This window comes from Rhineura floridana, chromosome 16, assembly GCF_030035675.1.
Source record: "Rhineura floridana isolate rRhiFlo1 chromosome 16, rRhiFlo1.hap2, whole genome shotgun sequence".
Classification (NCBI taxonomy): Eukaryota; Metazoa; Chordata; class Lepidosauria; order Squamata; family Rhineuridae; genus Rhineura; species Rhineura floridana.
The window spans coordinates 16,263,875-16,278,758 of NC_084495.1; the positions used below are offsets into that span (position 1 = coordinate 16,263,875).

A 14,884-nucleotide genomic window follows, 5' to 3' on the forward strand; every position below is an offset into this window, starting at 1 on the left:
ATACCATCACATCCCAAATCTATGTTAATGTTGTGTTTTTAACCTGTCCTTTCACTGCATATCTAGTATAATGTTGTTCCTTGCTCTGCTCTGTTTAACCAGGAATATTTAATCTCATTTAGCTAGCTATTTGTATTGACTATTTATTTAAAAAGATTTTTTTATATCCCAGCGTTTAGGATGTCTACCCTCCCAAGGCAGTATACAAATATATCAGTGAAACAACAATATAATAAGACTACAAGCTATTGAACAATAAAATAACAAATAACATTAAGCAACATTAATATTACAGTAGCAAATGAAACCATTTTCAAAACACAGTATCATAAAATCACCCAGAAGCAAACTGGATGGCATGCAGATGGTACATCACACCTATATGTTTATCAAGATTGTGCATTACAGCTTCCCCTTTGTGCTGGTGAGGCTGTCTAAATCAAGGCACATATCATATGTAGTGGTCCTGCCTGCAGGTCACATTTTTTGGAATGCAGTTTTTGATGAAATACAAAATATAGCCAAACAACCCGCAGACAGGACACCACAATTGACTCTACTGAACCTCTATTCTGGCAAAACAAAGGCATTAGTAGCAAGAACCTAATTGGACACTTGATGGCAGCCTAGTTAACCATCACAAAACATTGAAAGGATTTAAAAGGTACAGTACTAGAATATTGGTACTATAATGTTTGGTGTTCATCTTATATTGAGAAAATGGCTAACAAACTCAGAGCTTGGGACGGAACTTCAAAAACAGACAAATTTGTTAGTGATTGGGTTGATTTCATTGCATTTGTTTATTTATTTATAAAAATATTTGTGTACCGCTATTTTGTTAAAACATCACAGAGGTTTACAACATGTTTAAAACAACAACCATAGAATTAAAAAAAACCATTAAAATACAATAAAAACAAAGATCAATTGTTGCAGGAAAAAAGCATGTTAATTGCATATATAAGCCTGGCGAAACAAAGGTTTTCAGCAGACGCTTAAAAGTTAAAACAGAAGGTGCTTATTGAATTTCTGTTGGCAGAGCATTCCAGAGAACTGGGCTGATGACCCTAAAGGCTCGATTTCGTGTTGTAAAGGAGAATAACAAAAGCCCACCATCTTACTATGTAAGAATTTGGAATGCACAACTTCGTTAGCTTGTGTTAATGCTTTTATAATTTGTTGTCTTAGTCAACTACTGAGCTTCTTAATATCTCATCCTCCTTGTTTTCATGTTATCTTCCTCATCGGGGTTGGGAAAGGGTTTTGGAGTTGGGGATAGGAAAGTATGTATATTTTTCATGTGTAACTGTATTCTTTGTATTCCTTAAATTGAATACACACACACACACAAACACCATTTTAGCTTCTAGTGATAGTTTTGGTTTAATTTGTTGTAACACCCAATTATTTGTCTTTTAAGCAGTCCATGGTATGAGCAAAGCTCTCCTCCAACGCCACATTTCAAATGAGTTGGTTTTTCTCTTATCTGCCTTTTTCACTGTCCAACTTTCACATCCATACATAGAGATCAGAAATACCATGGTCTGAATGATCCTGACTTTAGTGTTCAGCGATACATCTTTGCATCTGAGGACCTTTTCTAGTTCTCTCAAAGCTGCCCTCCCCAGTCCTAGCCTTCTTGTGATTTCTTGACTATTGTCTCCATTTTGGTTAATGACTGTGCCAAGGTATTGATAATACTTTGGGCAATTAAGACATCCCCAAAACAATGTTGAGCAGTGTCTTGTTAAAAGTGAAACGAATGTCTCTAAACTTAACTTGATAATCCTTGACAAGTTCAATGTCCTCATTGTCAACTTTAAAGTTACGGAAATCTTCTGTTGTCATTACTTTAGTCTTCTTAACATTCAGCTGTAGTCCTGCTTTTGTGCTTTCCTCTTTAAGCAGCATTCATTTCAAATCATTAGTGATTTCTGCTAGTAGTATGGTATTGTTTGCATATCTTAAATTATTGATATTTCTCCCTCCAATTTTTACACCTCCATCTTGGTCCAGTACTGCTTTCCATGTGGTATATTCTGCATATAGATTAAACAAATAGGGTGATAAAATACACCCCTGTCTCACACCCTTTCCGATGGGGAACCAATCATTTTTTCCATATTATGTACAGTAGCCTCTTGTCTAGAGTATAGGATGTGCATCAGGACAATCAGATGCTGTGGCATCCCCATTTCTTTTAAAGCATTCCATAGTTTTTCATGATCCACACCAGCCTTTCCCAACCAGGGTGCCTCCAGATGTTGTTGGACCACAACTCCCATCAGCCTCAGCCAGCATTGCCAATGGTCAGGAAAGATGGGAGTTGTGGTCCAACAACATCTGGAGGCACTATGGTTGGGAAAGGCTGATCTACACAGTCAAAGGCTTTGCTGTAATCTATAAAGCACAGGGTGATTTCCTTCTGAAATTCCTTGGTCCATTCCATTATCCAATGTATGTTTGCAATATGATCTCTTCCCTTTCTAAATCCAGCTTGGACGTCTGGCATTTCTCGTTCCATATATGGTAAGAGCCTTTGTTGTAGAATCTTGAGCATTACTTTACTTGCATGGGATATTAAGGCACTAGTTTGATAATTACTGCATTCCTTGGGATGCCCTTTCTTTGGAATTGGTATGTATATTGAACGCTTCCAGTCTGTGGGCCACTGTTTAGTTTTCCATATATTGCTTGACAGATTTTTGTCAAAATTTGGACAGATTCAGTCTCAGTAGCTTGTAGCATCTCTATTGGTATGCCTTCTATTCCTGGTGATTTGTTTCTTCCAAGTATTTTAAGAGCAGCTTTCACCTCGCATTCTGAAATTTCTGGTTCTCCATCAGAGGGTTCCTCCGTGAATGAATCTGTCATCCTGGCATCTCTTTTATAGAGTTCTTCAGTGTATTGCTTCCATCTTCCTTTTATTTCATCTCGGTCAGTCAGTGTGTTCCCCTGTTGATTATTCAACATCCCTACTCTTGGGTTAAATTTCCTTTTCATTTCTCTAATCTTTTGGAATAGGGCTCTTGTTCTACCCTTTTTGTTGTCCTCTTCTATTTCTATACAGTAACTATTGTAATAGTTCTCTTTGTCCCTACGTACCAATCGCTGTATTGTTGCATTTAGGGTTCTGACTGTGTTTCTATCTCCTTTTGCTTTTGTTTCCTTCTCTCTTTAACCATTTGAAGAGTTTCTTCAGTCATCCATTGAGGTCTTTCTCTCTTTTTAACTAGAGGTATTGTATTTTGCATTCTTCCCAGATAACGTCTCTGACTTCATTCCATAGTTCTTCTGGTTCTCTGTCAACTAAGTTTAAAGCCTCAAACCTGGTCCTTATTTGATCTTTATATGCTTCTGGGATGTTATTTAAATTGTATTTTGGCATTATGATTGCTTTGTTGTTGTTCTTTAGCTTTACTCTGATTTTTGATACGACCAGTTCATGATCTGTACCGCAGTCTTCTCCTTGTCTTGTTTTCACAGAAAGTATGGAACTTCTCCATCTTCTGCTACCAATTATACAGTCAATTTGATTCCTATATTGACCATTTGGTGATGTCCATGTGTACTGTCATCTTTTTGGTTGCTCAAAAAATGTGTTCGCAAGAAACAAATTATTGGCTTCCCAGAATTCAATAAGTCTTTCTCCTGCTTCATTTCTATCTCCTAGGCCCCATTTCCCCACAATTCTTAATTCTTCTTTGTTCCCTACTTTTGCATTCCAATCCCCCATGTTTATCAGCACATCTTGTTTTGGTGTGTGATTAATTTCGTCCTGTACTTCTGCGTAAAATCTCTCCAATTCCTCTTCTCCGTTTGCTGTTGGAGCATAGACTTGGATGATGGTTATGTTAATAGGTTTCCCATTTAATCTTATTGATATAACTCGCTCAGACCTTGTGTTGTAGCTTCTAATTGCTTTTGCTACATCACTTCTCACTATTAAAGCAACCCCATTTCTTCTTAATTTCTCATTTCCTGCATAAAATATTTTATAGTTGCCTGATTGGAAATGTCCCGTTCTCGTCCATTTTAGTTCGCTCACACCAAGTATTGTAATGTTGATGCGTTCAATTTCTTGCTTGACAATTTCTAACTTTCCCTGGTTCATGCTTCTCAGATTCCATGTTCCTATTGTGTGCGTTGTACAACTCCGGACTCTCCTTTCGCATCTGTGCACATCACCCTCTGGGCTTCCTTTCGGCTTTGACCCAGCTGCGTCATTAGTCACAGTGCTACTCGTACTTGTCCTTTGTTCTTCCCTAGTAGCTCGTTAAGTGCCTTCTGACCCCGGGGGTCTCATCTTCCAGCACTATCTCGTGTTGCATTTTGGATAGTCTGTCCTTAGGGTTTTCATGGTAAGAGGTATTCAGAGGTGGTTTACCATTGCCTTCTTCTGAGTTTGGATGCATCTTAGTTTGGTGTCTCAGCTTTGAGCATTCTGCCTTGGGTGCCCCTGCCTATCCTCTTGGTCTAAACTCCTGATGGCATTGCTCTCAGCTTCTTCAATACTCTCAAACCCCCTCACCATGTTAAGGTGTGCATCCTAGAGAGTGGATGTGTAGGTGGGTGGGTGTGGGGGTGTGTACAAACGTGCATCCTAGAGGGGGCGTATATATATATAAAAAGCAGACTGGAATAAAATAGTTTTTAGGGTTCTTCTAAAAGCCAACAAAATGGGAGGTTATTCTATAGACTGGGGAAGGCCCCCTCTCCCTGGTACTCCTTATCCTAATAGTTCTCACCTATGAATGAGAGAGCAGGGCCTCCAATGCTCTTAAGGCTCTTACTTTGCCTGTTCTATTTTTGCTTTATTTGGGGAGTCTTGGCTTCCACAATCACTTGTTATCTGTCTTGAGCCAGTGTGATCCCTCCTTTGTACACAGAAAAGTAGTATGTTGGGGGGAAAGCTTTCCTGATATGCTAGTTTCCTGGCCTTCTCCTTGATATCCTAGTTCATGTTTTTTATATGTAAGAACACATGCCTCTTCAGCTCTTGGGGATCTTTGGTGCATAAGGATAGATTCCGATGTAACATTTTTCCTCTAGGAATATGAAGAAATAGAGGAATTGTCATAAAAACAACAAATGTAAAATTTAGTTTGATTCTACTGATGGTGTAAACTGATGCTAAGAAAGGGCACCAGATTGATATAATGTATAACTCTTGTTTACTCTTTGGGGAGATTACTATTATTCCTTTTTTCCAGGTGGATAACTAAATTTAATGTTGCTTTTAACCATATTTCAAATCCAGTTAACTATGTACAGGTATAAATGTGGCTGACTAGAATGGGGTGGGTGAGGGGAAGGGAGGGAGGGATTGTCTTTTGTGTGGTGAGCAGCTCTAATAGCACCAAGAGAGGGGTTTGTATACAGATTATGTGGCATTTAATTTAAAGAATTTCTATCTTTCCTTATCACAGAAGGACAGGAGTAGTACGAGCATACTTTTAAACTAGATCTTGCTGGTCTGCAGGTTTCATATACTGCATATTCCCTCACCTTTTAGTATTTTAGTGGTGATACCAGGGTAATATCTGCCTCTTTCAAAATATATTTTCAGAACCTCAAAACTTGTTTTCCAAGCTTTCTGTGCACTCTGACAGCTGGCAAGTAGAGGAACCTGGATGGGTTGATAGGTGGTGTTAGGATGTTTTATTAATTTATGTTTTCAAATGCAATTCTAATGTCATAACTCTTGTTTAAGACCTGTGCCTTCTTTTCTTTTCTTTTAACAAAAAGCCAAATGTTTTCTGGCTCTAAGTGAGCAACGGTTAATAAATGTAAGAAACTAAATAAATATGTTGCCATGGTTGCATAATTAGCAATGCTTGCAATCCTCCCAATGCCATAACGCATTGACTAAGGAGAATAGAAGGCAGGTGGTGGTGAATGACATGACAAAAAGCTGAAGAGTCATTATCTACAAAGGGTTTGGTTTTTCTGTCTTGCTTTCCATAGTAAAGGCAATTGCCCGAGAAACAAGAAGTTAAAGGGCAATCAAAGAAATTAACTCATTGTGGGTGTATAAATGTGGTGGTTTTCCACCCAAGTCATTTGGGCAGGGAAGCAGCTAGAGTTGAAGTTCTGCAGGAAATCCAATTCTCCCCCCCCCCAAATCGCAAAAGCACATTGCTGAGGAGCAGATTTCCACATGCAGATTCAAAATTCCAACATTTGCTTTCTTTCCTGTGGGCAATATTGATCTGCCTAGCAAAACAAAACAAACAACAACACCCCCCCCACACTCACTTATTAGCTTATTTCCTCTCCTCATATCTACTTCTCCTCCCCCCCTTTTCTCTCATAATTAGGGTCTAGTATTGAAATGAAATTGACAGGACAGACTTCATCCAATACATAACCATCTTCTGGAGTTCACAATAGCAAAAGTGGGCTTCTCAATTCATTGCTTGCTTCTGATATGCAAAATAGGCTGGGAAAGGGCCTGTTTGCACAGGAGAAAAGGAGGGCAGAAGGTGAGTTACTTTTACCCTTCCCACTTGATCTCCACGCTTACCTTCCACAGCCACTTTGCCCCACTTGGCCAGGAAACTCAGTCTTGGACCTGGGCTGAAGAAGGAGGTCAGGTGAAAGAGGGATTGCCAAAAAGAAGTAGTTAAGCACCCACTTCCTATGCTACCCCACACCTCTAACCTACATCTCCCTGACTTTGCACATCAGAGGCAAACAGTGAAAGAAGCAGGTGGGATAAGCATGCCTTACCTCCCTGCTGTCAGTTGCTCTAGTTAGTAGCTTTCCTCTATTTCAAATGGAGAAATGTGGCAGGAGCAACAGAATGCTTGAAAAGTGGCTTGCCTGAGAGTGGACATGCCTTTTAACATGAAACTAACCTCAGATGATATAGAGACGGTTCAAATAATTAAAAGGCATGGGCTGAAGCTTAAATCTTTCATCTGCATGTTCAATCTGCAGTCCAGCGCACACAAAGATCAACTCTTTCCATCCTAATGGTCACAGTAGGCAAAACACAAGTATACGCTGCAGGATATTCTTCAAGCCTGTGGCTGTGAACAAGGTGCTGGCAATGCCGTTGTTCGCCATCTCCTTTACCTTGAAGCTCACATCCCGCTAGTGCTAGAAGACAGACAGACATTTCATGAAGTGTTCAATAATCACTCTCCCCCACCCCTGAAAATAAATCTGGGTAATTAACTTGTGTTAAATTGGCAAAACAGAGCCTGTATCACAGTACTCATAGACATGAACACCACCTACAGGCAATGTAGAAAATGAAACCATAACGATTTACAAATCGGATGAAGCAAGTAATGCTCAACACATTTAAAAAGTGCAGCAGTGTGGTTGCCTGCAGGCCCTGCCCCTGGTTTGGGTCATTTTATTCCAAACTTGGATGACTGCTACCTTACATTTCAGCCCCTCAAAAGAGAGAGATTATGTAGGGCAGCTACCAAATCAAGAGTTTTTTAACAGGCGAAACTTCTCCTACACCTGCCAATGGGAGAAGAAGCGTTCCTTTCTTGGCCTCAGCTTGGGGTACTTCTGCTGCTTTAAAACAGCCTGGAGGCAAAGAGGGGACAGAGGGCCTTGATGCAGTAGTCTGGAAACAGGAAGGCAAGTGTGCAAATGACTTACAGGAGATTATAGCAGGTGCAGCATGCAGTTCAGGTGTGGGAATTGGGACTGAAACTGAAGGGAGAGGGCATGGATGGCAAGACGTCTACAGATATGCTGTGACTGTAGGAATATAGAGTTGGCAGTACACAGGGAAGATTGGCTCATAAGCATAGCAAAGGGTAGAGTGTTGGACTAGGACCTGGGAGACCTGAGTACAAATCCCCCCTCAGACATGTAGCTTACTGGGTAAACTTGGGCCATTCACCGTCTCTCAGTCTAACCTCCCTCCCAGGGTTGTTGTGAGGATAAAATGTTGAGGGGCAGAAACACGTTGTGCCACCTTGAGCTCCTTGGAGAGAAAGGTGGGATAAAAATGCAATAAATAAATGAACCTGCACCTAGCCTAACTTCATGCAGATGGGAAGAACCTAGAGGAACGGAGGAATGTGGGATTGGTTGGGGGGGAAATGGAAAAGTCTCAAAACCAATGGAATTATGGAAGGAAGAGTAGGGAAAGCAAATGATCAGTGGAGACCTCCAGTAAGCACAGTCTGTTGCTGTGCCAGCATCTCACGGGGGGGGGGGGAGAGGCAGCCCCACCCATCACCAAATTACCAGCAAGGGAATTTTCTGGTGCACTTCGTGTACAAAATTAAAAATTTATTAATATATTTTAAACTATGAATAAAAATAAATTATAGAAAACTATTACTTACCCTATACAAATGGGTTTCTTCTCATTTTTAAAATATAGTTTCATAATATTTGAGGCACACCTAGCCATGTCTTAGGGCGCACCAGTGTGCCTGGGTGCACCGTTTGAGAATCACTGCTCTAAGCCTACGGCACCCGGTATTCGCAGGTGGTCTCCCATGCAAGTACTAACCAGGCCTGACCTTGCTTAGCTTCTGAGATCAGACGAGATTGGCCGTGTTCAAGGTAGTATGGCCGTAGGCTTACTATTATTATTAGATGCACCAAAAAGATATAAATGTCTGGTATAATACAGGTTTGACTTCCACATACCGTAATGCTCTGAATTTCAGAACTCAGCAGATATAAACAATAAACTTTCCTGGTAAAATTCCGTATCTATTCAGCTTGTAACGTATTCAGTGGCTTATAAAACATTATAGGTAGTCGTATGGCTATCAGATGGGGTTACCAGGTCTCCGGTTTTTGCCTGGAGACTCTGGATTTTGGGGATCCTCTCTGGGTGAGTCACCTTAATCTCTGGACTCTCCGCTTTAATTTTTTTTTTAACGTTTTTAGGTGGTCTGGTTCACGAGATATACACCAAAACATCAGTTACAGAGGTTCAGAGGGCGACATGTGGCCCTCACGTCTGACATTTCTCCACCTTGGCTTTTGATCTACCTTGTTTGGCCTTAAGACCTGTCTAGGGATATGCTTACCACAGTGTAAGATAAAGAAGAAAAGTGCACTACTAGCTACCATTCAGGATCTGTCTGCACAAAGGTTTTGAAAAAAAGATGGGCATAATCCAATACTGATGTCTAATAGAGCTTAAATATGCAGTCGATCCAATGCAGATCCAGAGCAGGAAACCCTGCACCACTGTATACAGGGGCAACCATCCAGACCAACAGCATCTTCAAGAAATCTCAGCAATGCTCCGGAAATGCTCCTAGATGCAATGGCTGACTAGCAACAGTGTGCATGTTTCAACATTTTCTAAAGAAGGTGTCAAGGAGATACACAAATGTGAAGGGGAGAAGGGAATAATAGTAACAGCTGGCCAGAAAAGGACTCGAAAACACAGTAGTGATGAGTAGGTGAAGAGGAGGATCCAGCTCACCCTTTCAAATTCCCAGGAGTTTTATCCCTAGTCAAGCTTTACCAACAGCACAATCCATATCTACTGAGAAGTAAGTCCTATTGAGTTCTATGGGGCTTAGTAAGTGTGCTTAGAATTGCAGCCTGCAAGGGCACCCATATTTACTCCTGAGTGCTCCTATCTAACATCTCCACAACACTAAGCTCCTTCCTTCCTTCCTGGCCTTCTGGTGACTGGCCTGGCCTGAGGGCACTTAAATCCTTCTTGCCAGAATCAAATAGGCTCGATTAAATGTTCCCTACCTAGGCTCTATCTTTTAGCTAAGATTTCTATCTTAATTTTTGTCTTAGTTTGAATTGTATACTCCAAGCATCTGTGGTTGATGCTTAATGTATCGTGCTTAATGACATCACTACAGCCTGCCCCCGTGACGTCAGTAGGGCCTGCCCCGAAATCTCAGGCTTTGGGATGCTTCTGACCTGGCAACCCTAGGTGTTTTATACATGCTGTTGATAGCAAAGGTTACTAATCCTACACTAAGCTTGCAGGCCTGTTTATGTGAATGTGCATATATTTGAAACTGTAAATGCAAATATTGGCTATTACAGCATCATAATACATTTCAGAAACAAAACATGAAAGAGATCAATGCAGCCCTGCACATCTAAGTTATGCAATTTGACAAAATGTATTATTCCAACCAAGATTGGCTCATAAAGTGACAATTAAAATCCACACAAAGGTACAATATAGTATGATATTCTTTGTGTGAGTTGGGCGGGCAAGGATCAATCTCTCTGTTAACTGGGGATACTTACCAGGCTCTTCCGTCGAAAGAGGAGGCAGAAGATGGTGCAGATTTTTTATTTTACAAAATTTATATAATGCTTGATTGTAGAAAACCTCTAAGCAGTCTACAAAAACATTAAAAAAATTAATCAAAACAGTTAAAAACAAGTAATTTAAAAAACCCAATAAAAACAGCAAGAAACTAAACAGATTAAAACACATCAACATCTATGTGTTTGGATAGGCTTGCCTAAAGAAAAGTTTTAAATAGGCACTGAAAAAAATACGGGGAAGGTGCCAGTCTGATGTCAATAGTCAGACCAAATTGCTGTTTGTTAATAATTCTTTGCCTTTTTAAGAGCATAAGAACAGCCTGCTGGATCATTCCAAAGACCCATCTAGTCACCATCCTGTTCTCACAGTGGCCAACCAGATGCCTATGGAAGTCCAAAAGTAGGCTCTGAGTGCAATGGCACTTTGTACCCACTTTTGATTCCCGGCAACTGGCATTCAGAGGCATAGTGCCTGACACAGCCATCATGACTAGTAGCCATTGGATGTTCAAAGTTCTTCACACAAATTAACTGTAATCCACAATACTCCTGTAAGGTAGATCAGTATTTTTGTCCTCATATTATCTCTCACCTGTGACTACGTAGAGGTGAGATTCAAATCAGACACTTCCTTATTCCTAGCTCAGTCGCTGCATTACAACAGTTTTTAAAATTTAGAAAAAGCACATATATTTGCTAAGAACTGTTGTTTTTTAAAATAAAGAAATTCAGTGTTCTCAGAATGCTAAAATGTTTGACCTGATGTAATAGTTAAGAGGTGCAGTCATGGATGCACGAAACACACACAGCTTGGGTATAAGGTACACAGTGACACCTTTATAGTTTGTGCTGTCAGTGTGGGCCCATGCTCTGCAGAGACTCCTGAGCTGTGGAGGTTCTGGGGAGGGGAAAGCTGTATTGGCAGTAAGGAACTTAAGTTTGAAAGCCAGACAGGTCACATGGAGAGTGGAGATCTGTCAGTGTTTGCCCTGTACATACTAAAAGTCTTTGGCTTGCAGAAGGAGTAGCTGCCAATGGGGATCTAGAATGCATCTATGCTTGTTGAATGCAAGTTGTTTTTACTAGTGTACTAATATGTCTGCCCATAGTTGCCTTTTCCTTTCTCTCTCTCTCTCTTTTTAGTCTTTTCTGGAACATCAGTGGCCAGAAAGACAAAAGAACCCATTATCTTCCATTTTACAAGACTTCCTCACCTAATCAGCAAGGGCAGTTATTACTCTCCACATGCACCTACACTAATGCTAAAACGTTTTTGAGTTTTCTATTTTGTAACAGGAGGTGGGCTGTTCATCTAGCGTGCCCTGAGGTCTGGTTTAAAGGCAACAATTTTCTTAAGAACAAGATTCTAAATGATGATTGATGCTGCAAGTGTTGCATTAGGCTACCCTGGTTTTTCTCGCTGGACTTCATTTTCAAATCAAGGTCTGTACTTAATGTTATATGTATTCTGGTCCAATAATTCAAGTGCTAGAAAATGTTTTATCATGCCAATTGCTTCCAGTCTGGCTGTAAATCTGTCCTGGTGACTAAAGCATTATCACATTTGAAAACTGTGGCTATCGTTAAGCTCTTCCACCCATTTATCACTTCTTTTTAAAAAGCTCACTGTCTTCTATTTCCATTTATTGCTTGCTGGCAACTATAATTCTGTCTGATTCCAAAAGATGAGAATATAAAATTCCTTAAATCACAATTAGATTACTGATATTTCACTGGGTATATGATGCTGGAGCCTTGGCATTAATATTAGGTCCTGAGCAAGACAATGCTCATGACCTACCTCTTCATACAACTGTGTCACATATCTAGACTTCTAAGGATTCTCATCCCATAATGAAAGATATGTGCACCAAATCCTTCCTGTCCTTGGATATCCTTGTCAGAACCCAGAAATGCTTATAGAATTTGGGTACTCTTAGTACAGGGGCAGCCAACATGGCGTCCTCCAGATGTTGAACTCCCAGCTCTCATCAGCCCCAACCATAGGTTTTGAGAATACAGCAGCATCCGAAAGGCACCATGTTGGCTACCCCGGCTTAGGATAATTCCAGAATTCTTGGGCTTGAAGGCTGCTCGAAAATCTGTTGTGATGCAGGCTGTAGGGGTTGCCAGAACCTTATACTAGTGATCCATATGTATACATGAGGCTTCCTTATATCAGACCACTCGTCCATGTAGCCGTTTTGTTATATAGCCAGTGATTACAGATGGGAATTTCTGTATGGAAAGCATGTTCTCCATCACTGAATGACTCTTTTGTCTTCCGGCCAGCCGCAGTTAATGGCGCTGATCCTGAGACTGAAACAGTCTTTAGGACCAACATACATTACAAGCTGCCCTCTCCCCATTTTTATCTTTGGGGATCAAAGTTTAGAAGCTGAAGATAGTTCTCAATGATTCCATCTTCATGCCAGGTTTAGACAACAGAAGCTCCCAGAGACTGCCTGTTATTTTATTTTCCTGGAGGTGTAGCAATGTCCTTCTCTCCGTTATTTTTTAAAAGCATTGTAACCATTTGTTTTATTTGGTCTAGCTTTTGAGGATTTGAGGTGAAACTAGCAGAGAGCTGTGGACTTTTTAAAGTTACTATAATTTATTTAATAATATTGGTACCTGCCCCAGGCTTCCAGGATCGAGCAAGCTACACCCACATGCAGCACCATATATTTTCCCAATACTGGGGACTATTGCTGCCTCGTCATCTCCATGCCCCCTCCAATTTCACTATAGGAGCATTTATACTTTTAAGTGCTTAACATGAAATGTATTCATGCAAAGCAAGAGCAGGAAGGATTGGCCCAAGCTAGGCAATTTTAAATTACCTGATTTCAGCAGGATACAGAGCCTGATCCTATGATGCATATTTATTCAGAAGGTCCCACTGAATTCAGTGGCACCTACTTTGCAATCGTAAGTACTGTTCTTTGACATCAGTGGCACCTTAACAAGCTTGATTGTGCCTTTTCTTTTCTTTTGGAAAGACAGCATGTCCAGAAATATTCATTTTCTAGCAATGCTGCAAAGCTGGTTTACTATGCAACTCTTCTTCCCTGTTTAGAGTTCCGTAATAGTAATCTGACATATCTAGAAGACATCACCAAAATGAAGCTTGTCTTTGAATACAACCAATTTTCTTTGCAATTGCCAGGATCCTTGTGCTTTCCATTTTATTCTCTCAGTTCACTTTCCAAGTTCTCAAACACGATAGGAATTATGCATCTTTGATAGATATCCTTATAATTTCTTTGGTCTGCCAGATACACAGTCTTTAGAGTCAGCCCTCGAAAAAAAGGTTTCACTGCAATTCTTAAAAAGAAAACCTACCACCTAGACATATTTATCAGTTTAGCTTTATTATTCATTTTTTCTAGACCACCCTTCATCCCAAGGGATTTCAGGGTGATGTACAAAATATAAAAACAGCACATAAAACTATCAGTTAAAGATGCAACTCTTAAAACAGTCTAGTAGTTTAAAAGCATACCTGGCCTACAGTTCTTACCCAAATGCCAGCACGCAGATGTATTTAAGATGCATTCTAAAAATTGTCAGTGAGGTGGATTGTTTTCTAAAGGCCTTAGGCGTAGCAAGCAAATAAGCCTTGGTTAATAAGAAAAATAAGCCCCAGCTAAACTGCAGTTAAGTAAGGTCCATCTGCCAAGAAAATCTTTTCTTGTTCTTCCCTTCCTCTCTATATTTACTGCAAGGAATGAATGCTGTAAGACTGATTTTCAAATGTTACAGCTTTGGGGATTTCTTTCTGTACCTGCCATAGAATTAGTGTGTGTTAACAAAGAATTCTCAGAAGTGTTTTAGTGCACTTTACTCACATAGACATTGGCCTGGTCTACTAGGCCTCAGCATCACTTCATATGAACAGATCCTATTATCCACTGAAGTTGTGCAAGAAGGAAGATCAATAATGGAAGACCAACTATCTTTCTAATAGATTGTGCTTATCTATTATTACCAATCTTCTCACTGAGAAGCCCCAATTAAACTTTCACAGGACTTTAGGGTGCCCCAGAGTAGTTCAGAAACAATTGCTGTAGGTTTTCAGCTACTATACTATATATGGTTTATATTGGCTCCAAAAGCTCAGTGGCAGGGCTGGGTGTGTTCTACAATCACCCCACCCAACACAATAACTGCCTAGAGTTATTTTAGATTAGGTGAGTTATACAAGCTATTAATGGTACTAATAATTTGGGATTTGAACAGAAAATCCAGTGTTGTGAGGTAAAGGTTCCTAGCCCTTAAAGAACTTCAAAGACAAGCTTGAAAGCATTGCCAGATAAATTGAGCCAAGTACTGATCTGTAGCGGTGAAGTTCTTTGCTCCTTCTCAAGACTAGCAGAATTATGCAAAAAGAAATTCTGTGCAACTGTCAGTTCTGCACACTGCAGAATATAGCTTAGGACATACTTTTTGTTTAGCAGAAAGGATTACACAGCCCTATTTATAATAAAATTCAGAGTACACCTACTGAGATAGATCTTGATTTACTCTACACTTTTTAAAATGTGAGAAATACTTTGAAGTTCTGTACAGACAATTCCATTATTTATGTTTCTTTAGCAGTTTCCCGTTACTGGCAAGTATTGATTGATCTTCT

At 40.1% G+C, this 14,884-nt stretch overlaps 1 pseudogene; it reads right to left on the bottom strand.

Moving 5' to 3' along the window:
* Positions 1–8,445: 8,445 nt before the first annotated feature.
* Positions 8,446–8,564, bottom strand: LOC133371559 (5S ribosomal RNA; annotated as a pseudogene).
* Positions 8,565–14,884: the final 6,320 nt, after the last annotated feature.